Below are 26,925 nucleotides of genomic sequence, written 5' to 3' on the forward strand. Positions count from 1 at the left end.
TTTACCATAGAAGTAATCAAACATGCCTATAATTGATGATTATAAACAATGGAAATTCTAATATCTTGTAGGAACAGATATTTTTGGATTAGAGGATCTCTCCAAAACTTTAAGTCATATGTCATAAGCATATGTGTGCTTACTCTGTGCCTGTTTCAACTACAAGATCCTGGAATGCAGTGCCTAAAACAGTGTATAGGAGATGAAGTCATGAAGCAGTTTGGTGCAAGCAACTAGGGTAAACAGCATCCTATTGGTTAGTTGGGCACATTTATAGAATGTTATTATTGTGGAGAAAATTTTCTCCTGTATGTATTTGTTGTTTATTATCCAAAACTGCATCCAGACTACTCTCCAGAAGATATGCCTTTCATTCTGATCTAACATTAACTCTGAGTTTCCAAGTATGACTATTCCATTAGAGTGTCATTCTAAGTAAAATAAGTCAGAAAGTGAGATAAATAACAGATAATTTTGTTCATATGCAGAGCATATAAAAACAAAGGAATCAGACAATTTCCATTGTAGAAAACCCTCTAAAACATGATCAACAGTGTTGGGAACAGAACAGAGGTGATTCAGTGATGGGAGAGGGAAGGGGCTATGTGATATTGGTGGAAGGATCTTGAAACACTGGTGGGAGGATTGGGATAGCAGTGCTGCAACAACAAAACTATGGCTCCAATATTTTGTAATTTATGGTACTTCCATAAAAACAAAAACTAAACAAAAAAATAAAATGAGTCCATTTCAGCACCATTATGCTATGACATTCATCCACAGAGATATGATTTTCAAAACTAGAGACCAAGTGCTGAACTGTAATTTTACTAGAAAGAGAAATAATTGACTTCATACTCCAAATTGCCTGCCATAGACCCCTCCTGAGAAGAAGATTATGCAATTAGTGGTAATGGAAAGGCTAAGACTTCTATAAAGAAAGCAAAGAATCAGGTTCTTAATGGTAAATAAATTTTATTTTATATTTTAGATGAATTCTGGAAAATATTTATGCTCAAGGATCTATATATAACATCCTATAGAGTTTGTCCTTAATAAGCAGTCAATAAGTGAATGAATGAATGAATGAATGAATGTTGGGATGAATCTCATTATTCTTACACCCACAAAATAGAAGATCAATTCAGATTTTCAGTGCACCTAATTATGAGTTCATAATTAAAGGAAAAAAAGGGGAGACTACTTTTGGGGGGGGGTAAGGTGAACAAGTATCCCTTAATATATCTTTTCCTAACCTACCAGTATTTTTCATGTTTTTAAATATGAATTGCTGTGAATTATGAGTTACAAAGGTATTCAATATTGTTTCAGGCATACACTGTGCCAACACTAATCCCTTCATAGTGTCCACTTCCCTCTACCAATGTTCCCAGTTTTCTTCCCTCCTTCCAGCTTGCCTCTATGGCAGATACCCCATCCCAGCCCATCATTATACCCTTCCCAAATTTAACCATATCCCATCTCAGTGGCAGGCTTCCTACTGAAGACTACTTCTCCTTCTCTAACCTTCTATTTTTAAAGACTTTAATTTTGTTTATTTATTTGTTTGGAGGCCACATCTTGGTCTGCTCAGTGCTGTTTCTGGTAGTAAGAGGCCCATGAGATTCTGGGACTCAACCCCAGGTTTCCTATAGGTTTTCTATATGCAAAATAAGTACACTATCCTTAGACCCTGGGACCTAAAATCATTCCAAATGACTAAAAACATATTCCTTTATCCAGGTGTTAACATGGATGAATCTGTAAGAATGTTTCTGATATTAGGGGGACCATATGGGATGCCAGGATTCGAACCAATGACCTTCTGCATGAAAGGCAAAAGTTTAACCTCCATGCTCTCTCTCCAGCCCGAGTTGTATTTTAACATAAGCAAAAACTTTCTATTCTCTTTTTTTCCTGTTTCTGTATGTATGGATTCCAACTTTCCTTAAAGGGTTGTGACTGTCGCTGTTACTATTAATTTGATATTTAAAATCTCTCAGAGTTGACAGTTGAATTCCTTCAAACTGTTTAATATTATTTTGACTTATGCTTATAATTCTTTAGATCATTCTTTTTTGTTTTTGCCACACCCAGAGTGCTCAGGGATTACTCCTAGCTGTGCATTCAGAAATTACTCTTGGCAGGTTTGGGAAACATATGGGATTCTGGGGGTTGAATTTGGGTTGGCTCTGTGCAAGAAAAATGCCCTACCTGCTGTACTATCTCTCTGATCTCTTTAACTCATTCTTTTTTCTTTCACAACCAGATTTACCCATGATATATAGAATCACAGTTCTTTCAGTAGAGAATGGTAGGAAGAAACTAAGGTCTGCCTGATAGGGTGTTCCTTGCTACAGGGGTGCTATTCCATTTAGGATTTCTCTATAAAGCTAGGAAGGTTATCAACAATATATGTATGCATGTACATGTACACACATGTCTATATCTAGCCTAAATTTCACAGAATTCTTCCAATTTCAGGACACATCATTGGCATTATTTTAGTCCTTTTTATATCTGCAACTGCCTTCTTCAATAGTGAAAAAACTGCCCATAGCCCAATTATATTTATATGTTTGCTCAATTCTCTATGTAGGTTACTACCATGCAATTTTGATTACTATCATTTTGTGATAAAGTTTAAAATCAGGAGTGTGCCTTACTGATTTGCATTCTTGCTCTAGTTATAAAGATCCCTGTACCTCCATATTGAATTTTAGAACATTTTTCTGTTTCAGTTAAAACCAAAAAAAAAAAAAACAAAACAGAACAAAACAAAACAAAAACAGAACTGTGATGGGAATTACATTACATTTATAGGTGACTTTCAGTAGTTTAGTCATTTTAATAATATGGATTTCTCCAAAGCCTGAGTCCTTCTATTTGTCTTTAACTTCTTTCATCAATGTATTGTCATTGTCAGGAGCTCTTTCACCTTCTTGGTTAAATTTATTCCAATTTTATTACTCAAATGCTATTATATTAAAGGAAATAGAAAACCTTTCTTTGTATCTGGAGCTCATTGCTCATGGTTCCACAAGGTTATTCCTTTATCCCTGACCCTCAAGAAGCCACTGATGTAAAAAAATTCAGTTTCTCATGAGGAAATGTCCCTAATCACCACCTTGTTCTCAGAAGGCAATTGTGTGTTTGGGATGACAAACAGGTGCAGTCAGTTGGTTTCACAACTATGCATAAGTCAAATATTGACTCTGGGAAGAAGGGACTTTATAAAATAATTGGGTCATTTAAGTAAAATAATATTTCATTCACTAGGTTGTGCTATTTTTTAGGTTGCAGCTTTTTACTAGGACTCATTGGGGACTTACCTAAGACTAAGCCCAGGTCCTTATTAGTTCTGGAGGATAGAACTCAAGGGCTACTCTTCTTTTTCTCTTTCTCTCTCTCTTTCTTTCTTCTTTCTCTTTTTCTTTCTTTCTTTCTCTCTCTCTCTCTCTTTCTTTCTTTCTTTCTTTCTTTCTTTCTTTCTTTCTTTCTTTCTTTCTTTCTTTCTTTCTTTCTTTCTTTCTTTCTTTCTTTCTCTCTCTCTCTCTCTCTCTCTCTCTTTCTTTCTTCTTTCTTTCTTTCTTTCTTTCTTTCTTTCTTTCTTTCTTTCTTTCTCTCTCTCTCTCTCTCTCTCTCTCTTTCTTTCTTTCTTTCTTTCTTTCTTTCTTAGATTAGCTGGCATTAGTTTACTATAGGACAGGTGGAAATTATTAACTTACTGAACAACAACAACAACAACAAAAACACGAATGCATTCAGAATGGTGGACAAGACCTGCATGCAGGCAAAATGACCTTAAGTTTCAGTTTCTGGACTCAAGTGGTGTTAGACAGTCTAGCTGAGATTATTTCAGTTCATTCGCCCTTCATGGAATGCAGTTATTTCACTTCAAGGGCCCTCCCATCAATATTATACACTCCTCGAATAAATCTTGAAAATTGATAACACTGATACTGTGTGCAAATTCTACGATTATCAAACTGTGCTAACAATCTCATTTTATTTCCTCTCTGCAGCATTTAATAAATTATTATATCTTTAATTTGAGCCACATCTGGTGGCGCTCAGGGGTTGGTTGGTTACTCCTGGCTCTGTGCTTAGAAATCACTCTTGGCAGGCTCTGGGACCACTCGGAGGTGCTCCTCTTTGATTCCTCCTGGCTCTATGTCCAGGGATCACTCCTGGAGGGGCTGGGGGTAAAGGGCCCCTAAGCGGTGCTGGGGATAGAACCACTGATCTGCTGCATGCCAGGTAAGTGCCTTACCCGCTGTACTATGTCTTCTATGTTTCTAAATATTTTTTAAATTTATTTTATTATCTTATTATTTCTGCTATTTCTCCTTATTTTATCTTAAATTTAAAAAATAATATCTTTATTTAAGCAGCATCATTACAAGCATATTTGTAGTTGGGTCTCAGTTATATATATATAAACACTCCTCTTCACCAATGCAACCTTCCCAAACCAATTCCCCCCATCTCTCTCTTCCCCAACCTCCCGCCTGTATTCCAGACAGGCAGTCTATTTCTAAATAGATTTTTATTTCTACCTTTCTAAATATTCAAACAGCAAATAACAAAACTCTCTCACTGAAGGATGTCCTCGATTTCTTATACTGCCTCACTGTGTCTTCAAATTTTGTCTTTCCCTAAGAGGATGTGCAAGGTTTTTTCCTTGAAAGGTCTCCCCACCTTTCTTGCCCCCAGCCTCCTTCATGTAAATATTATGAAAAAACAAACAGAAAAAACCAAACCTTCCAATCTCATGCACAGTGAATCCATTTAAAATAATAATAAAAATATAACAGGCAAAACAAAATATAACAGGCAAAAAAAAAATTCAAAAGAACCCTACGACGAGGTTAGTTTCCATCGTTTGCCTGATAATCTGGGTGGCACGCTGTGATTTTTTTTAGAGGGCGCCCGAGACTCGCCAGCCAGCTCCAAAATACCCTCAAAAATAAAATTTTAAAAAATGCGCTTTACTCAGAGAGGGCACCGGAATTCCAAAGCCAACTAACTAACTAACTAACTCCGACGTCGTCACCAAAGTTTGCAGACGCCTCTCGGAGACCGTGGGGAGTACCTGAATCCGGCGGTGCCAGTGTGCCAGCTTTCTCGCCTGGTAGCGGGAGTGCCAGGAATTTCTAGGTTTTTCCTCTCTGTGCACAAAACAGGCTCCATCAGCGGGTCCCTTGGGCGGCGGTGACTCCAGGCACAGGTGAGCCGGGTGGAGGCGCCCTGGTGGGGTGGGGTGGGGTGGGTAAGTCCGCGCCCCAAATCCCTCGCGGGGGGCCCTCCAGGTGTCTGCGCGCCCAGGTATGCCAGGCGCGGGGCTTGCAGCTCCGCTCGGCCCCCGACAGCGGGCGCCGCTCAGCAGAGCCGCGCAACCCGACTCGGGGCAGCTCCTGGAGCGGCTCCGCCCGGGCTTCGGGGTGCTCCCAGCGGCTTCGGAGCAGGAGCCGGGGTGCGGGTGCCGAGGGGGCGGGCAGACCGCCGCCCACCACTAGCCCGCCGCGCCCGCCAAGAGGCTGGGAAACCTGGCGAGCGCACCCCGGGCGCGCCGAAAGCTTGGAGAGCCCCGGAGCGCAGGAGCGCGTTGGAGACACCCGAGCGGGGCGCACCGTCCCCGGGCACTATGAGCCCCGCCGCTCCTCCTTCTCGCCTCGCCAGCCCTGGACTGGTCGGGGTCCCCGCTAGCTGAGCGCTGACATTTGCCACCGTGGATTCTCGCCTGCACCCCAAGAGCCTTTGCAGAGCCGCGCGCAGACGGACCCAGACGCTCCCTCCGCGCCTCTCCAAACGCAAGAGGCTGCGGGGTTCCCCGTTCCTTGGTTTTTTATTTTATTTTATTTTATTTATTTTACTTAGCTTTACCATGAGATCGGCGTCAGCTTGGCTTTAGCAGACATTCAGAAGCCGAGTGAGAGAGACAGAGACACACACAGAGAGAGGCAAAGCAATTCTTTGGTTGCTAAGGTAATTGGAGTTGTCATCCCAAACGGGCAGGCAAGAAACAAATGATGGGGATGGGGATGGAGATGGGGGCGGGCTGGGAGAGAATATTTCTCAATGTGAAGTCATTCTTCTTTGCCCCCATTCACTTGTATTGCTTCATTATTAGTATTGTTATTGTTATTATTATTTTGAGGGGTTTGCGTGTTGGTCATACGTGATGCATGACAGGTGAGTGTGTGTGAGTGTGTGTGTGTGTGTGTGTGTGTGTGTGTGTGTCCGTAAGGGCGCACTTTAGGACCGTATAGGCACGAGCTTACATAAGTGGCTTGCAAGCTGGGGTGCGGACTTGTGTGGGATGGGCGCAGGTCTGCGTGGAAATCTTGTTCCTGGGGTTCGGGTTGCTCCGAAGCACTCACCGCCCGGGACGTGAGTGCAGAGGGTGCGTGCTTTTGGAGCTAATTCTCTAACGCTGGATTTGGTGAGCACAGGTAGGGTTGCCTGGCTTACACCAAAAGCAGATTCGTAGGAACTTTTCCCCCCCCCTCCCAACAGGCTCGCCCACTTGAGTTTTCTAGAGGGAAAAGGGAGCCACAGAGAGCGGGAGGTGGAGGGTAGGGGCTGGTGGCGGTGAGGTCTTTGGGAACTTTGGAGGATTCCAGCAAATCTGGTAGTTGCAGGAGTTTTATTATTATTATTAAGTGTTTATTATGGTTACCCTCAGACTGTTTGAAAAGAAAAAAAAAAGTGGCCCTGGGAGACGAACAAAGTGACCCAGAAAATTTCATTTTGTTCAGAATTTGATGGAGCAAGTCAAGGGCCTTCTTTTGGAGAGGAGTGGCATTTGGGGGCTACGCACCAGAGATATTTTGGTTCTTGTTAAGTAGGCTTGGAATTGTTCCTTCAGCAGTTATCCATGCTCAGAAGCTGGATCTGCAGGTAGTTTCTGATCAATACCTTTTAGCAGCCCCAAATGTAAAACTACAAAAATAAGCAGTTAGGGAAACTGAACACAGGACCCTTTTCTCATAGGTTGGGGAGTGGAGGAGATGGAGGAGTAAGAATAGAGCTGGGGACCTAGCTACAAGTTTGTGTGTGGTAGATCAAAAACTGCTGGACCACTGATGTTAACAAACAGACCCACCTGCATAGGCAGGTAGGACATTATGTTGACAGGGAACGGAGGAAGGTGGTAAAGAACTTTGTTCACTCTTGTTCATCTTACTAATTTCTTAAATTTACAATGGTGAGACTTTTCCTGTGACACAAAGTAGAGGCTGGTGGAGTGTTTTGAGACTTCTCTGAGCTACACCTTGTCAGCAAGCGCGTTCTGATCAGTGAAAATCAAGGTAAATTTTTTTCTGAGCTCTCTGATGCCATTCATCGTCAAATTAAACCGTTATATAAATATGGTGATACTATATAAATGATACTGTTTGATACCACATAAGTGTTTGGATATGTGTGCGATATAGAGACTATTTTATAGGCCATGTGGAATACAGATCACGTATAAACTAAGCCATAGATGTAATATGTATGTGGTCCCTCTAGCTCTTTCTTTCCCCAAAATATCTACACATTCGAAAATATGGGTTACTGTGAAGTATTTAGAGAAGGTAGGTAGCTTTGTTATTTCCTTTTCCATATTCATTACTTTAATTCTTGACTTTGCTTCCTGGTTTCCTTTCACAAACTTTAACTAGCATTTACTGAATTCACATTGCTGAGATTTTTCAGTCCATCACTGCTAGATTTTCCTCAAAGCAACACAGTTGTCTAATTAAGTACAACATTTCAACAATGCCTTTGTGGCAGAAATGTGTCTCTGAACAAGACAGTCCTATTTATTTATTTATGTATGATCCGTGGAATAAGACAGCCAATATAGATATTTCTTTAATGTAAGCAAACATTTCTTGGAAAATAAAAAATATGAAAGGATATTTAGGACAATGGAATTTGCCAGTAATTTTGGATGCTTTATTATCCACGAGAGTAGAATTTTATGGTAAAATGCGATCATTCTGTTTCTTCTCTGATTTGCTACCATGTATTTTATCATCTCAACTTATAAGACTCTTCCAGGAATTGTTAAGCATTCTGTTTTGTGCAAGGGGTTAAACCATCAGGAAGATGTGAAAAAGAAACTATGTGTCACATTAATGTTTTTTCAGAAGTGATATTCACAGAGAATTCAGTACTAGGATTAATTTTTCCTTGAGCTTCTCAGTTAGCTTGTCTTAATTCATAGTGCTTTGAACTTAGAGAAGCATTTAACCTCTTCACTTGCAGTGCCAGCTGGAGAGAATATATTTACTGAGTTTCATCTTCATTGTAGCATATGGCATGATATAAATAATTACTACATACACACTGTCCTGCTGGATGGAGAGAAATCAAACCAGAAAAGAAACCTCCATATTGAAGGATAAGGATGTAGCTTTCCAAAATGCAGTTTTTAACTTTTTAATTTTTTTAGTACAAAAGTAATCTCTGAGCAGGGATAACAATTTCAGGAAAATGAGGGGCTGGAGCGATAGCGCAGTGGTAGGGCCTTTGCCTTGCATGCGACTGATCCAGGATGGACCTTGGTTTGATCCCTGGTGTCCCATATGGCCCCTTGAGTCAGGAGCAATTTCTGAGTGGATAGCCCTAAGTAACCCCTGAGCACCACCAGTTGTGGCCCCAAAACCAAAATAAAAATAAAAATAAAAATTCTTTTTAAGGAAAATGCAATGAAACAAAAACCATTTATAATTTTCCCCTGGAAGACCAATCCTCTGTTGACACTACCACATACTTGATATCCTTCCAACCTTTATTATTATCATACAGTTTATTGTTTCTTTTCCCATCTCCCCAATATTCCAGTCACATACATGGAACTTGGATAGCTACTGAAGTTTTGAGATATTCCTGCTGGCTTTTTAAAAGTCTTTATAAATCACATGAAAATTTTTGTTTATCTTTTTGATTTTTTTTTGACTTTTTGATTTTCTTTCCTAAAAACATAGTTTCTGTGCTGTTGCCAAAAACCAAGTTTTATACTTTGGATCAGTGATACATGGGTTTCCTCTTAAGAATTATGGGTTAAATGCCATAAAAGGAATAGAAAAGAAATAGAAAGGTAGGAAATAGAATGCAAGGTGGGAGACCCAGTGTCTATTCAGTTTTGCGACAACTTCTCATGCGACCTTTGACCTCTGGGCTCCATAAATTTAGATTCCAGTTTAATAATCTAAGGGGTCAGTTGTGACATCATATGAGCATGATTTATTTTCTTAAATAGACATCTTCATATGTAGATAGCTGGGAGTCACCCCCCCAGCTTTTCTGACTTAGTAGGTCTGGACTTTAAGAATGTATGATTCTAAGAAGTTTTATATAATGACACTGTACTGGCCTGGGAACCCAGCCAAGCAGCAGCTGACAAACTCCAGGGGGCCGGAAGTCCTGTTTCACCTGTCTGAGCATCCTGGCAGTGGACCTACTAAAGGTGCCTGGGAAGCATCAGTGCAATTAGGGCTGTTTTTCTTTATGGGGAAATAGTTTCTAAAATAATTAAGAAGTAAGAGAGAAGCATGCAGATTTTTTTGGTTAGGGGTCACACTGAGCAGTATTTGGTGACTACTAGCTCTGTGCTTCAGAGACCATCTGAAGATCAAACCCCGGATCAAATTCAGCATGCAAAATATGTACTCTAGTCCTTTAAGCCTTCTCTTTGCCCTCATCCAGAATTTGGAACCGTTAAGTCGGTAGCAAGAGTAATAATCAGTCATGAAACCCAGTTCTTAAAACTGCAAGGAAAACCAAAATGCTGACAAGTAGGCAGTTAACATGGACATTAAGCCTAATGAGTTGTATAAAATAACAACTCAAGAGTACCTGCTTGAGATGTTACCAGCCACCAAGCTTATCAAATGCTTTTTTTTGACTTGCCAGTGATCTACATTTCATTTCTTTTTCCTTTTTCTTTTTAAACCACTCACATATTCCAAAATGGGAAAAAATAAGATTCACTAGTAATTACACAATCACTGACCCAGACCTCTCTCTCTCCTTTCCCAAAGGTAGAACTCAGAACACTATGGTTGTTCTTTGAGCGAGGTTCCCGTTTTATGATGGAAAAAACAAAGACTGCTCCTTATTCAGTTGCACACAAAGTGCCTGTAGATGCCCCAGGAATTCAATCCAGGCTTGCTGATGCTCAGGAGCCCCTCCTTAGCTCTTCCCTCTAGACTTTGAGTATATGCTGGGAGAATGAGGAGATTCCCAGCTCATGTCAAAAATAGCTCTTGCATTTTGAAGACCACGGCACCTCTTGTTAACTGAAAGAAATCTAAGGATTTGGACATTTATGACTGAAAATGAAAAGTATAATAGAAGGCAGGCAGGCTCAGGAGTCAGGCTGAATCCCCCATGACTAGACTTCTTATAGCTTGCCAACATAGACTATAGCTTTTACTATATGTGATGTTCCTATGTTGCATTTATTTGGTCTGACTGAGGAGGTTATTTTGCGGGTCTGGTAGCACTAAATAATTCATCGTTATTGCTATTTTATGTGATTTCATTGTATTTGAGGAACTATTTCTTAGGGGTGGCTGGGGAAGCCTGTACTCAAGTTAGAACATTGACCATTTTTGCATGTGGCTACTTTTAAAAATAAAAGTATTTCCTGCTGCCAAGGATGGAACCTAGGGCCTCTCACAGGCAAAACATGTTCTTTTCTGATGATCGACATTCCTGATTCACATGTTAATGTTTTATCAATAGAGAATTCATTCTTCTCTTTCTAGCAGTTAGAAATAGAAATGGGACCTGAGCAACAGTACTTCAGGCAGGAGAGCAACAATAGCCTTGCAAGTGGTTGATCTGGGTTTGATTCCTGGCAACCCATATAGTCCTCTGAACCCTGCCAGATTAAGCTATGAGCAGAGCTCAGTGTGGGCCAACCCCACTCCCACCCTATAACCCCAAAAGAAAAATAAATATAGAGTACTGACTGGAAAGATAAGTTATGGTTTGCATGTGGAAGCCCTAAATTTGATTCAGGCACTATCTGATCCTCGAGCACTGTTGGTTGTATCCCACAAACCAAAAGCAGAGAACAAAAAACATATTTTTAACTATGGAAACTTAAAAAAAAAGGGTAAATATTTAAAGTTGAACAAAGCAGATGCTCACTTAACTGAGGCTATTGAAATGGTTTGTGATGGAGATTAATTAGCTCTCCTGACTTTCTAAATACTTGGATGAAATCTTCCAGGAGAGACTATGATAAATTTCCCTTGTTCACTAGTGTCTGCCCAACCTGAGACTATCTTCTTGTCTAAGGGGCAACATGCAGAAAGAAAAAAAAAAAAGCCTTCTGGGTTGATAGATTCTATACAAGTGTGAATTATTCGAGGTACCTGGGACATATCCAGCCACCAGTATCTTACTCTCTGAGATCTGCCACCCCTCAATTGCAGAGAATTGGGTCAGAGCTCTCACACTAGTGTAATATATCAAGCATTTATGAACTCTGTCCAAGGTGTTTCTGATCCTCAGTTTTCTTATCTGTAAAATGGACACTGGCAATATATCCATGAAATATGTGCAGGTGTAAAAGAAATAGAATAACCCATGTCCCTACTCAGCCAAGCTGGCGTGACCACTTTTGATGTTCCTCTCTACCAATCGTTTTGATAATCATTAAGTTTTTTTTTATTATTATTTTTGAGGACTCCCTCTATCAGGATGACTTTTCAGGGATCCTTGGTGGTAGACCTCGGTGAATCCTGCTCCCTGGTTCTCAGAAATTTCAGGGGCTTCTTGGAGCACAGGTGGCTGCTGCCCAGACTAGATAGAGGATGCAGCTTGGGAAGATCTTTGTGTTTCCCTAAAGCGGAAGATCCTAATAGAAGAGCAGCGAGAAATAGCAATAATTGCTGCATTTGCTGGCTCAGATCATGACCTAGTGCAGAGACAGGCCATGTGTGATTCACCTTTATCTCCTGAGTGTCTTAGCAGCACTTAACACGTGATGTTTGCTGTTTGCTGCGTTATTGATTATTGACTGGCCAAGTGACATCTGTGGTAGGATGACATGTGGAAGAAGGCAGCATCCCTGATAAGCCAGATGCCATTACTGTCCGAGTGTAGGCTCTTGGATTTTTTGGATGCTAATATTAGGCTGGCTAGGCAAGGGTGTATGGACTTGTGCAAAGTGTGCAGGCAAAGCAGAGGTGATTGGCACTCTATTTCTTTTTGTTTTCTTTTGTCTTGGGGCCACATCTGCCAATGCTGGTTCTATACCTTGGAATCATTTCTGGCAGGGCTTGGGGACCATTTGGGGTTCTGGGGACTGAACTCAAATCAGCCTTGTGAAGGGTAAGAACCCTACTTACTACATTATTTCAGGTCCTCAAACCCCCATTTTTTTAAATAGTTATAATTTATGTTGTGTGATTTTTATTGTTTCAGGCAGATGGTATTGCTATAGGTCATCAGCATTTAAGAATCAGAGTCCCTCCCATATTGTTAGAACCCCCACCCTCCACCCCCCTTAGTTCTGTTGGCATGCTTAGTTCTGTTGGCCAACCCTCTGGGCCTATTATCACTGCCATTGTTTATTCCCTTTCTGTGTTTCTCTATATACCTACCACACATGGACAAGAACATTCAGTATTCAGTATTTGTCTTTCCTGTTGACTCACTTTGAGCAGCATGATGCCAGTTCTATCCAGGTTGCAGTGAACTAAAGACTTTCATCCCTACTAACAGCTCAGCACAGCCTCATCATCCACTCTTGGACCCCCTGTTCTTTGGGGGGAGGGCTAGTGAGTTGGAATGCTCAGCTGCTATTCCTGGTTATGTACTCAGGAGTGACCCCCAATGGTATTCAGGGCACCATGTGCAATGCTGAGAATCAAACTCTGGAGGGCTGCTTGCAAGGTAAACACGTTAATTCCTGTATTCTTTGGTCCCAACCACTCTCATTCTTAATATTTGTTTTATTTTCCTCCTCAGGCCCACGAGAGAGTAAGGCCATTGTGCTCGTTTGTGGTAATGATAGTAATATCTATTTATCATTAATATTATATATTTCATTCAACTATGAAATTTCAAATTTGTTGTATTTTCTTTTATAAAAATGAACAAGTATTTGGAGCCAGAAAGATAATACTTTAGGTAAGGCATTTGCCTATCACATAGCTGACCTGAGTTATATCCCTGACATCCCATATGGTCCCCAAACACTGCCAGGAATAATTTCTCTGTAAGAGCCTGGAATAATCCCTGAAAATTGCCAAGTTTGACCCATAAACCAAAACAAAGAAAAAAATAAAGTTATTACTGAGCACAGAGCTAGGATTAAGCTCCAAGCACAATTTGGTATGATCCCATGAAGCAAAACAAAAATGAAGGTGTTTTATTTTATTTTTTGGATTGTTTTGGACCATTTTTGGGGGATACACTGTGCTCAGAGGTTGCTCCTAGGATTCAAATCAAGGTTGGTTGCATGCCTTAACTACTGTACCATCTCACTGGTTTCTGCCTTTATTAAAAAAATATAGTTGGTTTTTATTGGGAGGGTGTACTCCTGATGTAGAGGTCTATTTCTGGGGACAATGTGTGTCTAGGGGATTAAATCTGGAGCCTCTTGGACAATAAGAATTAAAACATAGTTTTATTCCTAATCCAGCACAAGAAATGACTGATGAAATAATTGGCTGCCTGAAATCTAGCTTTATAAACTATGGGTCATCTGGGGTTGCCTAACTGAGTGTGGCAATTGCAGAAAATAAATTTCTTTTTGGTTTCTTATCAGTAAGTGTTTGATTTTTTTACTTAATATTTGAACTCATATACCTAAGGTCTTATAAAAGTTTCTCATCTATATAAAAAATCTGCAGAGTCAACAACACTGAAAGCAAGAGATCTAAACCACAACCAAACTTAAAAATGGAGCTGTTTAAGGAGACAGGATGGAGGGTTTCGGAAGGGACTCCGGGCTCATTGGTGGAGGAAAGTTACACTGGTAGTGGGTTTGGTGCTGGAACATTGTTAAGTCTAAAGCTCACCTATGAATAACTTTACAAATCATAGTATAATTTTGGGAAGAGTGGGGTGGAGCCATACCCAGTTATGTTTAGGGTTTAGTCTGCTTTGAGGGATTAATCACTCCTGGGAATCATATGGGGTGCTGGAAATCAAACCAGAGCTGGCTGTGCGCAAAGTAAGTACCCTACGTGTTGTATTATTTCTCTCTGGCCCCACAGATTAATTTTTTTCTCAATAAAAAGGGGGTTGTAAGTGGAAAAGGTTCCAGAAACCCTGGCATATAGAGTTGAAAACTTAGTTATATAAATGAGAACAGGCAGTATACTATATTATATTAAACAATTTGAAGGTCTTTACTTTCATAGAGTAAAATCCGATAGCAGTCAATCATCACAAATTGACTGATCTATTTTTCTCATAATCCCATTTTCTACTTCTTTAAATTTGTTGGATTAAGTAATATAAAATAAACTTGTTATATATCTGCAAAGAAGGTCATCTTGGGTGTAGGAAGTAGCCTGGAACATCGGTGGAGGGATGGGGACATTGATGATTGGATTGGTGTTGGAACATTGTATGCTTGAAACAATTCTCTTAAGAACAACTCTGTAAATCAGTGTCTCGATAAAAATTAGAAGAAAATAATTGAAGAAGTCCTGGCCTAACCTACGAGTTGCTTACCTTACAAAGCTATAGCTCTTTTATATAGTGGTGGTTGATCGGATAAAATTACAATTAGCATTAGTAAAATCTTCTTTTCAGTAGAGTTTTATTAAAGCTCTATAATAAGAATTAATTAGTATTATTTCCTCTTTTACAGATGAGGAAAGTCAAGCTGAAAAAGGTCAGATACTTGCCAGAGGCAAGAGAGAGAGCAGAGAACCCAAGATTTAAACTCAGATTTTATCAACCCAAAGTTCAGCCTCTGATTTATGCAAGTCTTTGATTACGAGGTAGTACATAAACAGGCCTATCCCCAAGCTTACTTCAACTGTCTTGAGAGATAATTGTAAATATTTTTTAAAAATTAACAGAAAAAAGGTTAGGGACAGTTTAGGAAAGAAATGCACAGAGAACTTTGAAGTCAGATCCAGCAGACAGATGGCCAAAACAGTGGAATCCAGTTCTGTTCAGAGAAGCTTCAATAGGTATTTCCTGCTTCTAGAAAGCTTGCATTATGCCATTTTGCCTTTATGAAAAATTTACACCAGTACCTGTTTTTTGCTGATGGAAAGCAATTCAAAGAGGGTTTTGCTTTCAGGACAAAAGGCAAGAATCCTGTTTAGAGCTTGTTTTGCTGCTACGGTTTTAGGAATAGTGCATATTCCTGAGAGGCAAGAGTGGCTTTCTGATGGTAGGGTATAGACCTGGGTTTGTTCCGTGGCATCCTATATATAAGGTCCCCCTGAGCACAACTAGGAATGATTCCTGAGGGCAGTGTCAGAAGTAACTATGAGCATTGTTTTGTGTGTGTGTCTGTGTGTGTGTGTGTGTGTGTTTGTGTCCTAAACAAAACAAAACAGAGTGGTTTTTGATATTACTAAATGTTGCTGTTGCTTAGGTTAATTTATGTTAATAAATAACAAATGTGTGTTAATACATAATGTTAGGTGTTATGTATTATTTAATATGATTTGGTAATCTTTTGTGAGGTTTGGAGATAATAAAAATATTTTCTGTATAAATGGACAGTAACTACTATTTTTGCTTTAAGCCATTTCAGCTGACAAAAGATTTCATAGCAATGCTCTGCATTTAAATAGAAGAGGACTCCCTCCCCACCCCAGCCTCATCCAGACCTGAAAAGCCAGGCGCTGGGAAATAGTAAAAATTTCATAGGTAAAGTGAGGAATAAGAGCAATCTCTATAGTAGAAAGGTGTTGATAATAATAGATGAAAATTTCAGTTATCAACACCATCCCAGTCTCCAAGAGTTCAGTAAAGCATCTATCCTGCCCATTCACTCTACTCCTTTTCCCCATAACCTGCTCTAGCTCTAGCTCTAGCTCTTAACTCTAACACCAGGATGTTGCACAGCACAAGTGCATTTTGTTATTGTTGTTGCACTGTATGCTACTAGGGACTTTGTTTTTATCTATTCTAGGATAGCGTCAGTGTCTGTTATAGATGATGGTTAATAATAATTGCTTAAGAAATTATTTGTGAAAAGAATAAAGAAAAAAGTATTTGTGCAATGCATGGAGGGAAAGCTGTAGCAAAAGGGCAGTACTTTCAAGCATTTACATAGCTCAGTAGGTAAAGTATGAACCAAGTGGAGTTTCACAAAGGCAACTTTGTATTTATTATATTTTTGGTTTGTTTTGGGCTACTTCCTATTATGCTCCAGGATTATCCCTGGCTGTGTCCAGGGGTTACTCCTGGAAGGTTTAGGCCAGGGGATCATTTGGAGTATTCAGATTAAACCTAGGTCAGTTTCATGCAAGGCAATTGCTTTACCTGCTGTACTATCTCTCTGGCCCTACGTATATTTTTCATGAAAAACTTATTTTATTTGTGTGTTTAACTTACTCCCAGAAATAAATATATTTTTATCCATTTTTTTTCAGGAAATACAGAGTCTCAGACTTATTTTTTGACAGAGAGATCGACACCAGATTAGACTATTCTTTTTTCCTGGAAGTGGAATAAGTCTGGGACTATTAAAAACCAGACAGTGCAGGTGTTAAGACACTTGCCTTGCACTTGACTGACAAGGGTTTGAACCTTGGTTCCACATATATCCTCCTGAACACCTCCAGGAGTGACCCATGAACACTGCTAGGTGTGGTCAACACTTCTTCCCAAACCCTGTCCCACAAGGTATAGTATGGTTAAGAGGATTCTAGGCAGGTGAGGACTGTGATAAAGCTAAGGGTCTTTATCGCTCAGGAAACATTATGACTGTCATTCAGTTGTAATTCAATTTTAATTATGAGTTATTAGAACAATATTTGATTGTCATAGAAGATTGTCATAGAACTAGAACAAAATTTATAGTTCTACACTACTCAATCCAAATGATTCCACTCACTTGTGTGAGTGGGCTCTGTTTTTGTTTTTATTTTCCTGTTTGGGTCTTTAGGAAAAAGACAATTATAAAAAAGGTCTATGTATTTTTCCTTAAGCTGCTACATAAGTGCAACTGTGTTTAGATTCCAAACCAGGCAGGAAAAGGCCATTATGTTATTCTGCTGACCATACAACCCAATATAAAAACTGAATCAGCACCTGGTCAAAATAGAAAGGATGCAGGATGTATTCACAGAAAATACATTGATTGATTGCATTTTAGTTTTTTCCTTTTTCAGGGGAAGTCACATTACCTTTCAGAATGGCAGGTAGCTTTGGGGTTTGGAGACTAGTTTCTGCCTGTAACTGGGGCAGAGTGGTGGGGGGATTTGTGACATTAAATAAAGTAGCTTACCATTGATCTACATTCTTACCAGCTATAAAGTTAGGGTTAAGATATTTTGATTGCTTTGTGGAAATTACTGAAACAAATATTGTTCCTGGAAATAATCTTTAGTTCAGTCAATATTTAGATGGTAGTGAGGGATTTTAGGATGAATCAGATAGGTATCCTATTTTCAAGAAGTTTAAAGTGTGTGTGTGTGTGTGTGTGCGTCTGTATGTGTGTGTGTGCGCGTCTGTGTGCATGTGTGAGCATGTGTTGAGTGAGAGAGAGAGACAAAGAGACAGAGAGGCAGGGAGATGGAGAAACAATGTGGTGAGACAAGCACCTATAACTGGAATGGGGAAGAGACACCTTTTCATTGAAATTTTCATGGAAATCTTCAGGGAAGATGAGCAGAAGAATAAAATATTTCAGTATATGTGAAAGGATAGAGGTGAGTGAGTGTGTAAAGAATATTTAATAAATTGCTACTTACAGTCAGAATCCTATAAATCTTTTAACACGAAAAATCTGTGATGATGAACTTAAAGCATAAAGGGAAATAGGAGCTAGAGGCAGTCTACCTTGTAAGCAAGTATTTTACTGGATACTTTGGCTTGCCAAAAGTAAAATGAGAGAAAACAGAGTGACATTTCCTTCACCTTATGTTGGTAATAGAGGGCATACCACATTGATTTCCAGTTACTTCTGGAAGTTCAGACTGTTTTCCCGGAGATCACATCCCCTGCAGTGAAATGCTTGTAAGTGGTTTGCCATTTTTTTTACAATCAATGCCCAATTCTCATGCAAATAGCATTCCCCTCCCCAGTCAACAATGTCAAGTTCTCTGTTCCCCAAATCAGTGCTTTTTAGACTTTCAAATTTAGGGGTTGAATGCTCACCCCACATCTACTTGTGGCTGGAAATAAAGTGGTTAATAGTAGGATAAATTTTGTTTAATTTATTTAGTTCCCAGATATCTCAACTTAATGCATAAGACAATTAGTTCATGCCAAAGCAGATGCTAGCCAGTTCAGGTTTACATTTCTATTTTTGGGGGGGGGAGGGTTCACCCGGCAGCACTCAGGGGGTTACTCCTGGCTTTGTGCTCAGAAATTGCTCCTGGCAGGCTCTTGGCAGGGGACCTTATGGGATGCCTGGAATCAAACCTGGGTCTGTCCTAGGTCTACTGTATGCAAGGCAAATGCCCTATGGCTGTGCTACTGCTTGGGCCCCCAGGTCTGCATTTCTTATGGTCAGCGTGTCCAGTGACCTGACATGCTTTAAACATGAGATAGATCATTGGCCCATCTTTCTCTATTAAAAGAAGCAAATTTTACAGCAAAAAATAGCCCGAGGCACTCAATGCAATAAGGGTCTCAATTTTCTAAACTAGCAGAAGTATGTTGGATTTTTTTTTCTCACTGAGCAAAAGAAAGTTACAAAGTTTAGGTGCAGGATATTTTAGCCAGTCTTTGGAAGTTCTAAAATATGAATGAGAATATTTTTATTATTGAAAAGAGGGCTTTTGGATAATGCGCAGCATTCCTTCTATAGACTGTTCTTGTTTCACTTCTGTAGTTGGGTTCTCATTCAATGTTTATTGCTTCCGGTTTGTACCACCTACATCAGCATTAGGGTGGATGTTCATAGAGGTGGGAGATACCATTTGGGACACTTCATCCTTATGAAACTGTCTTCCCCCACCACCCAAAGCTCTATCTGTCTTGGCTTTGTTGTACCTCAAGTGGCTCAAGCTGTTCCTTAAGAACCAGAGGCACCATATTCTCCTGAAATATTTGTACTATTATTGTTGTTGTTATTTAGTTTGGAAGCTACTTTCAGCAGTATTGGAGGCTAATACTGGCTTGATGATAGTGAGATGCCTTTGGTGATGACTCGGAGACCAAAGAGCACTGTGGATCAAACCTGAGTTTCCAGCATGCTAATCATGTACTCCAGTCCTTTCTCCTGACCCTCTCTCCTACACCATTATTTTAAAATCAAAGATTTCTGTCGAGTTAAGTATCCACTTCACTATTTACAAAAGAATACTCAAATCATTATTCAATGGGTGTTCAAAGTACACTTATGGCAGGGGTGGCGAACATGCGGCTCCCAGCCAAAATGAATGTGGCTCTTTATCTCTTCTCATGATTTTGTATCCTGTGGCTCTTTGAGAAGTTTGAATCTTGTTCTGCTGCTTCTGAGGAGGGAACTCTGAGGAGAGATCTCCGAGCGCAGAGTCCCGTCTCCCACCCCTCGGAAACAACTGCACAGGCCAGCGAGCGGGGAGGGGGTGGGTGGGGAGGGGGGGGGACACACCCGTGTGGCACATGTTGGGTCATATCTGGCCGTGAGTTCTTAGTGTGGAGGACGCAGCACACCCTCGGCGTCACTGCAGGATTTTGACCCTCACTTAAAATGGCAAAATGCAATATGTGTTGAATATATTATTGTTAAAATTACATTCTTTCGTGTGAGTGTTTGTCTGTTTTGGCAGGTCATTGCATGGTGTGGCTCTCTGATTCTCACAGTTTAAATTTTTTGGCTCTTTGTGTCGAACTTGTTCGCCACCCCTGACTTATGGTCTTTCTCCTAGATCCAGAAACAGGACATTACCATTTCCTCAGAAAAGACCTCATTTGCCCTCTCAATAACTCCACAGATTCATTCCAGTGCTAACCACTGATTTAAGTTCTAACAGCAGAGTTTTAACACTTGTGAAATATATGGGGTGATGCATATATGTCTGAACTCTTATTCCTGGCTCCTTTTAACTAAAATTGAGAGACACTCATCTTGTGATGTGTGTAGTAGGTTGTTTTTTTTTTTTTTTTTTTTTTTAATGCTGTATAGCAATCTACTTTGTAATATCCCACAAATTGTCTTCTATTGAGGGACTTTTCCAATTTAGGGCTATTGTGAATAATGATGTTACCAGTAACATTTTTGTTTCTTGGTACACATAGAAATGCATTTTTTTGTATGGTATATACCTCAAACAGCATTTCTAGGTCAGAGTATATGAAACATTTGACTTTAATAGGTCCTTGGAATTTTTCCCAAGTGGTTACACCAGTTTATACTATACTTGTGTTTCAGCTCCTCTATATTTTTGTCAATATCTGGGATTATGAAACTTAGAAATTTTAGCAGCCAGAGTGGGTATGTAGTAGCATCAAATGGCGATTACAATTTGCAGGTGTGTGTGTGTTTAGTATACTAATAATGTGCCTTTTTAGTAATTTTTTTCAATAGGGACTATACCCAGCAGTTCTCAGAAACCACCCTGGCAGTACTAGGGGTCCCGCCATACATTATTTGGGTTGAATTTAGGGTCTAGCACATGCTCAGTAAGTGTTATACATGTGAGACATATTCCTAGCCCTGGTGATGTAACTTTGAAATAATTTTTTGGTGCTTTTAGTTGATCATGTGTAGTTCCTATTCAGTTTTATTACCAGTGTTTCTATTGGGTTGTCTATGTTATTCTTATTGATTTTATTTTTCTTTCTTGAGGAGGGTAGCAGAGGGCTCCCAAGCTGGGCCTGAGTCATAGTCGCTTCTCCCATCAATTCTTCTCCAACTAGGCCAGTTGATCAATTTGTGAGTCAGAGGATGTGATACTGCTCAGACTGTGTGGTGATGGAGATTTCTCTGGTCCACTCTGGTAGTGTTCAGGGACCTCTGGGACTGTACCTGGCATTGCTCAGGGGACCATGTGTTGCTAGGGCACATGATAAGCAGCTTCTCTAATAGCCATACTATCTCCTAGTCCCAGAATCTAAGTATTTTATCAGTTCAATGTATTCAAAATTTTTCACCTCTTTGAGAATGCCATTTGAATTGTCTTTTGATAGAAAAAAACTTTTAATGTAATCTAAATTATTAGTGTCTTCCTCTGTGGTAATTACCTGCTTGAGAAATTTTTGCCGAACTTTTAAGTCACAAGCTGTTCTCTCATTTTAATATATAAAAGCCCTGTATTTTTGCTTTTATATTTCTGGGTCAAAATTTATGATGTTGATTTTTTTAATCTGTGCCCTGAGAAAGATATATATATATATATATATATATATTTTCCATATGGATGTCCAAGTAATACAACACTGCTTATTAACAAGTCTGGTCTGGGGGCTGGAGTGATAGCACAGCTGTAGGGCATTTGCCTTGCACACAGCTGACCCAGGACAGACCTGGTTTGATGCCCAGCATCCCCTATGGTCTCTAAGCAAGGAGCGATTTCTGAGTGCATAGCCAGGAGTAACCCCTGAGCATCACCAGGGTGGCTCCAAAACAAAACAAAACAAAACAAAACAAAAGTCTAGTCTGGAACTCTGAAATATTACATTTGTTTTAAATCAGATGCTCATTTATATGAGTGTCTGTTTCTGTTTTCTGATCCGGGATTTTGAGGGTCACACCTGGTGGTGCTCAAGGGCTATTCCTGGCTCTACGCTCAGAAATCGCTCCTGGCAGGCTTGGGAGACCATATGGGATGCCGGGATTCGAACCACTGTCCTTCTGCATGCAAGGCAAATGCCTTACTTCTATGCTATCTCTCCGGCCCTTAGTGACATATTTTAAGATATATTATTTTCTGATTTGTTGCTGTGGATATATGGACATACAATTTATTTTTTATATATTGACTTTGTGTCTTTTAACTATATCAATTCATAAATTAAATCAATAGTTTGTGTAAATCATTATGCACTTTCCACATGAAGAATCAAATTACCTATGAAACAGTCCTTACTACATCCTTAGTGATCATTGTTCCTGCCTTTTATCTTTTATATCTTTTTCTTTCCGGTTGCTTTGGCAGACATGTCTAACACAATAGTGCATAGAATTAATTCTGCATCCTGATCTCATTCCAACTTTCACTGGGAAAGTTCTCAAGGTGTAATGACTAAATACTGTGTGTTTTGTAAACACCCTTTATTGGATTAAATAAGCTCCATCCCCAAAATGGCCTAGAGGATTTTTTGGGTATTAAACTGGACAAATGCTTTGAAGCAGTAGTTTGGGGGGATTATCAAGATAATTTCTCTCCTTGTGTTTCCTTTTGGTTTCAAACATACTTAATGCCTTGGGATCTCTCCTTTTTCAGTTTTATCCAGGATTTCTAGTAGTTTTTGAAGGGTGTGCTATTAGAAGATGGATTCTCAGCAAGGGGCCTATTTGATTTGTAATATTTTGGTGTTCCATCTGCATAATACGAGTAAAACTGTGAAATAATCCCTCAGAAATCTATTCCATTATTGTTCCTCTGACCTACATTACTTCCTCCTGGTGAGTGTTGTGAATAGATTTCCTTTTGTTAAGTCTTGCTGTTGCCTAATGGGGAGAAGGCTACTATTGCTTCAAATGTGGGCATGCTGGAGTCAGAGAAGAGATATGCTCTTTATTTCAGTATGTACTTTTAGAGCATAAAGACAGTGATTTTTACCTGCTCTTTAAAAAAAAAAGAAAAACAACCCAAAAAATCCCAAGGATAAAGCTATCATTATTATTTTTTAAAAGCCAATAGGAGAACCTTTCTTCTTGGACCCCTGGGAACAAGCTGTTCTCTTCATCTCTTAGTCATTCATCCCCTTCTTATGTTGAAGTTGACAATGCTTTCTGTCACTCCTACTTCTTCTCTGCAGTCTTTTATATCAAATGAAACTACAGAGAAAATGTTGTTCTGTAGTCTCCAGTCAGTAGTAGCATTCACCAGTTGTGCTGGATGCTATAATTTTAGAACTCAGGAGATATGTCTTCTCAGGATTTAAATTCTAATGGGCTTTTATTACACACCATGGAGATGATGTGAGAGGATAGCTCAGTGTATTTAGGTTGTGTCCTCTGAAAAATAAAATGATTGACTTGTTCAGGATAAGAGATATTTGAGAGAGGAACCTCCAAAGCAGTAGTTGGGCTTAGCCAACCTGGCTTGGCTGTTCAATGGGCAGCACTGAGGATGCAATGCTATTCTTCAGTGCACTGGATTATCTTGTGGTGCTTAGAGGGAATCCAGGGTCACATGTGGCCATGTTCTGGGAACAATGTAAAAATCAAACTGATTGGGTAGCATATAACACATATGTTAACTCCCTGAACTGTCTCTTCAGTCCCAAGAATATTTTTTAAATATAGGAATAAAAATCAATATTTGTAGCTTTTGTGGGCTGCAGTTTCTCAGCTCTGCTGTGAAAGCCTTAGATGTAGGCAAGATAGATTTTGTTGATAAGACTTTATTTGTGGGGGCAGACATCAGCTTTTTAATGACTTTTTTTGGGGGGGGTTTGTGTCACACCTGGCAGCTCAGGGGTTACTTCTGGCTCTATGCTCAGAAATTGCTCCTGGCAGGCTCTGGGGACCATATGGGATGCTGGGATTCGAACCACCATCCTTCTGCATGCAAGGCAAATGCTTTACCTTCATGCTATCTCTCCAGTCCCTTAATGGTAAATACTTGTCTTTTTACTTTTTATTGCAGTCTTCAAAAATGTAAACCGATCTCTCTCTCTCTCTCTCTCTCTCTCTCTCTCTCTCTCTCTCTCTCTCTCTCTCTCTCTCTCTCTCTCTCTCTTTTGATTCACAGACCAAGCAAACACAGGCAGCTGGCTAAATTTATCCCAGTTCATCAAACTGTGGACTAGTTGGTTGTTTCGAATGGTGCCAGATCACTTTTCAGGCACTTTGTGCAATAGACTCATATTTTTTCTCTTTCACCAATTAAGAAGGTAAAATGTCTTGTTTCCTTTTATTTATTATTTCCCTGATGCTTACTCATTCTTTTTCTTTTTTTATAATTTTCTCTTTCTTTTTTATATATTTTATTTAAACACCTTGATTACATACATGATTGTGTTTGGGTTTCAGTCATGTAAAGAACACCACCATCACCAGTGCAACATTCCCATCACCAATGTCTCAAATCTTTCTACTCCCCACCCAATCCCCGCCTGTATTCTAGACAGGCTTTCTATTTCCCTCATACATTCTCATTATTAGGATAGTTCAAAATGTAGTTATTTCTCTAACTAAACTCATCACTCTTTGTGGTGAGCTTCATGAGGTGAGCTGTAACTTCCAGCCCTTCTCTCTCTTGTGTCTGAAAATTATTATTGCAAGAATGTCTTTTATTTTTCTTAAAACCCATAGATGAGTGAGACCATTCTTCATTTCTCTCTCTCTCACTCTCTCTCTCTCTCTGACTTACTTCACTCAGCATAATAGATTCCACGTACATCCATGTATAGGTAAATTTTATGACCAAATCTCTCCTGACAGCTGTATAACATTCCATTGTGTATATGTACCACAGTTTCTTCAGCCATTCATCTGTTGAAGAGAATCTTGGTTTCCAGAGTCTTGCTATGGTAAATAATGCTGCAATGAATATAGGTGTAAGGAAGGAATTTTTGTATTGTATTTTTGTGTTCCTAGGGTCTATTCCTAGGAGTGGCATAGCTGGATCATAAGGGAGCTCTATTTCCAGTTTTTGAGGAATCTCCATATCCATAAAGTTTGAACTAGACGGCATTCCCACCAGCAGTAGATAAGAGTTCCTTCCTCTCCACATCCCCGCCAACACTGCTTGTTCTCATTCTTTGTGATGTGTGCCATTCTCTGTGGTGTGAGGTGGTACCTCATAGTTGTTTTGATTTGCATCTCCCTGATGATTAGTGATGTGGAGCATTTTTTCATGTGCCTTTTGGCCATTTGTATTTCTCCTTTGTCAAAGTGTCTGCCCATTTCTTCTCCCCATTTTTTGATGGGATTAGATGTTTTTTTCTTGTAAAGTTCTGTCAGTGCCTTGTATATTTTGGAGATTAGCCCCTTATTTGATGGGTATTGGGTGAATAGTTTCTCCCACTCAGTGGGGGGCTCTTGTATGCTGGGTGCAATTTCCTTTGAGGTTCAGAAGCTTCTCAGCTTTATATATTCCCATTTGATAATCTCTGATTTCATTTGCTTGGAGAGTGCAGTTTCCTCCTTGAAGATGCCTGTAGTCTCAATGTCCTGAAGTGTTTTGCCTATGTGTTGTTCTATATATATTATGGTTTCGCGTCTGATATCTAGGTCTTTCATCCATTTGGATTTTACTCTCGTACATGATGTTAACTGTAGGTCTAAGTTCAATTTTTTGCAAGTAGCTAGCCAGTCGTGCCAACACCACTTGTTGAAGAGGCTTTCTTTGCTCCATTTAGGATTTCTTGTTCCATTAGCAAAAATTAGGTGCTTGTATGTCTGGGGAACATTCTCTGAGTATTCAAGCCTATTCCACTGATCTGAGGGCCTGTCTTTATTCCAGTACCATGCTGTTTTGATAACTATTGCTTTGTAGTACAGTTTAAAGTTTGGGAAAGTAATTCCTCCCATATTCTTTTTCCCAATGATTGCTTTCGCTATTCTAGGGTGTTTATTGTTCCAAATGAATTTCAAAAGTGCCTGATCCACTTCTTTGAAGAATGTTATGGGTATCTTTAGAGGGATCGCATTAAATCTGTACAATGCTTTGGAGAGTATTGCCATTTTAATGATGTTAATCCTTCCAATCCATGAGCAGGGTATGTGCTTCCATTTCCGCGTGTCCTCTCTTATTTCTTGGAGCAGAGTTTTATAGTTTTCTTTCTATAGGTCCTTCACATTTTTAGTCAAGTTGATTCCAAGATATTTGAGTTTGTGTGGCACTATTGTGAATGGGGTTGTTTTCTTAATATCAATTTCTTCCTTATTACTATTGGTGTATAGGAAGGCCATTGATTTTTGTGTTTTAATTTTGTAGCCAACTTGCTATATGAGTCTATTGTTTCTAGAAGCTTTTTGATAGAGTCTTTAGGGTTTTCTTTCTTTTTCTTTCTTTCTTTCTTTCTTTCTTTCTTTATTTCTTTCTTATTCTTTCTTTCTTTCTTTCTTTCTTTCTTTCTTTCTTTTCTTCTTTCTTCTTTCTTTTTCTTTCTTCTTTCTTTCTTTCTTTCTTTCTTTCTTTTCTTTCTTTCTTTCTTTCTTCTTTTTCTTTCTTTCTTTCTTTCTTTCTCTTTCTTTTTTTTCTTTTGGTGGTTTTTGGGTCACACCCAGCAGTGCTCAGGGTTTATTCCTGGCTCCAGGCTCAGAAATTGCTCCTGGCAGTTATGGGGGACCATATGGGACGCTGGGATTCGAACCAATGACCTCCTGCATGAAAGGCAAATGCCTTACCTCCATGCTATCTCTCCGGCCGAGTCTTTAGAGTTTTCTAAGTAGAGTATCATGTCATCTGCAAACAGGAGAGCTTGACTTCTTCCTTTCCTATCTGGATTCCCTTGATATCTTTTTCTTGCCTAATCGCTATAGCAAGTACTTCCAGTGCTATGTTGAATAGGAGGAGTGAGAGCGGACAGTCTTGTCTTGTGCCAGAATTTAGAGGGAAGGCTTTTAGTTTTTCTCCATTGAGGATAATATTTGCCACTGGCTTGTGGTAGACGGCCTTAACTATATTGAGAAAGGTTCCTTTCATTCCCATCTTGCTGAGAGTT

General features: G+C 39.6%; 1 protein-coding gene across 4 annotated transcripts in view; it reads left to right on the top strand.

Annotated features, from left to right (window-relative positions):
• Window positions 1-5,744: 5,744 nt before the first annotated feature.
• RGS6 (regulator of G protein signaling 6) overlaps window positions 5,745-26,925 on the top strand; it is a 592,928-nt gene continuing 571,747 nt past the window's right edge. For 3 of the 4 annotated variants that reach the window (XM_049770388.1, XM_049770390.1, XM_049770389.1), the window contains exon 1: window positions 5,745-5,988. The gene's annotated coding sequence lies outside the window, so the exon portion shown is untranslated. The remainder of the gene's footprint in view (window positions 5,989-26,925) is intronic. The other variant, XM_049770392.1, reaches the window with a different exon arrangement.

The sequence above is a fragment of the Suncus etruscus genome, chromosome 3 (assembly GCF_024139225.1).
Source record: "Suncus etruscus isolate mSunEtr1 chromosome 3, mSunEtr1.pri.cur, whole genome shotgun sequence".
NCBI classification, from domain to species: domain Eukaryota; kingdom Metazoa; phylum Chordata; class Mammalia; order Eulipotyphla; family Soricidae; genus Suncus; species Suncus etruscus.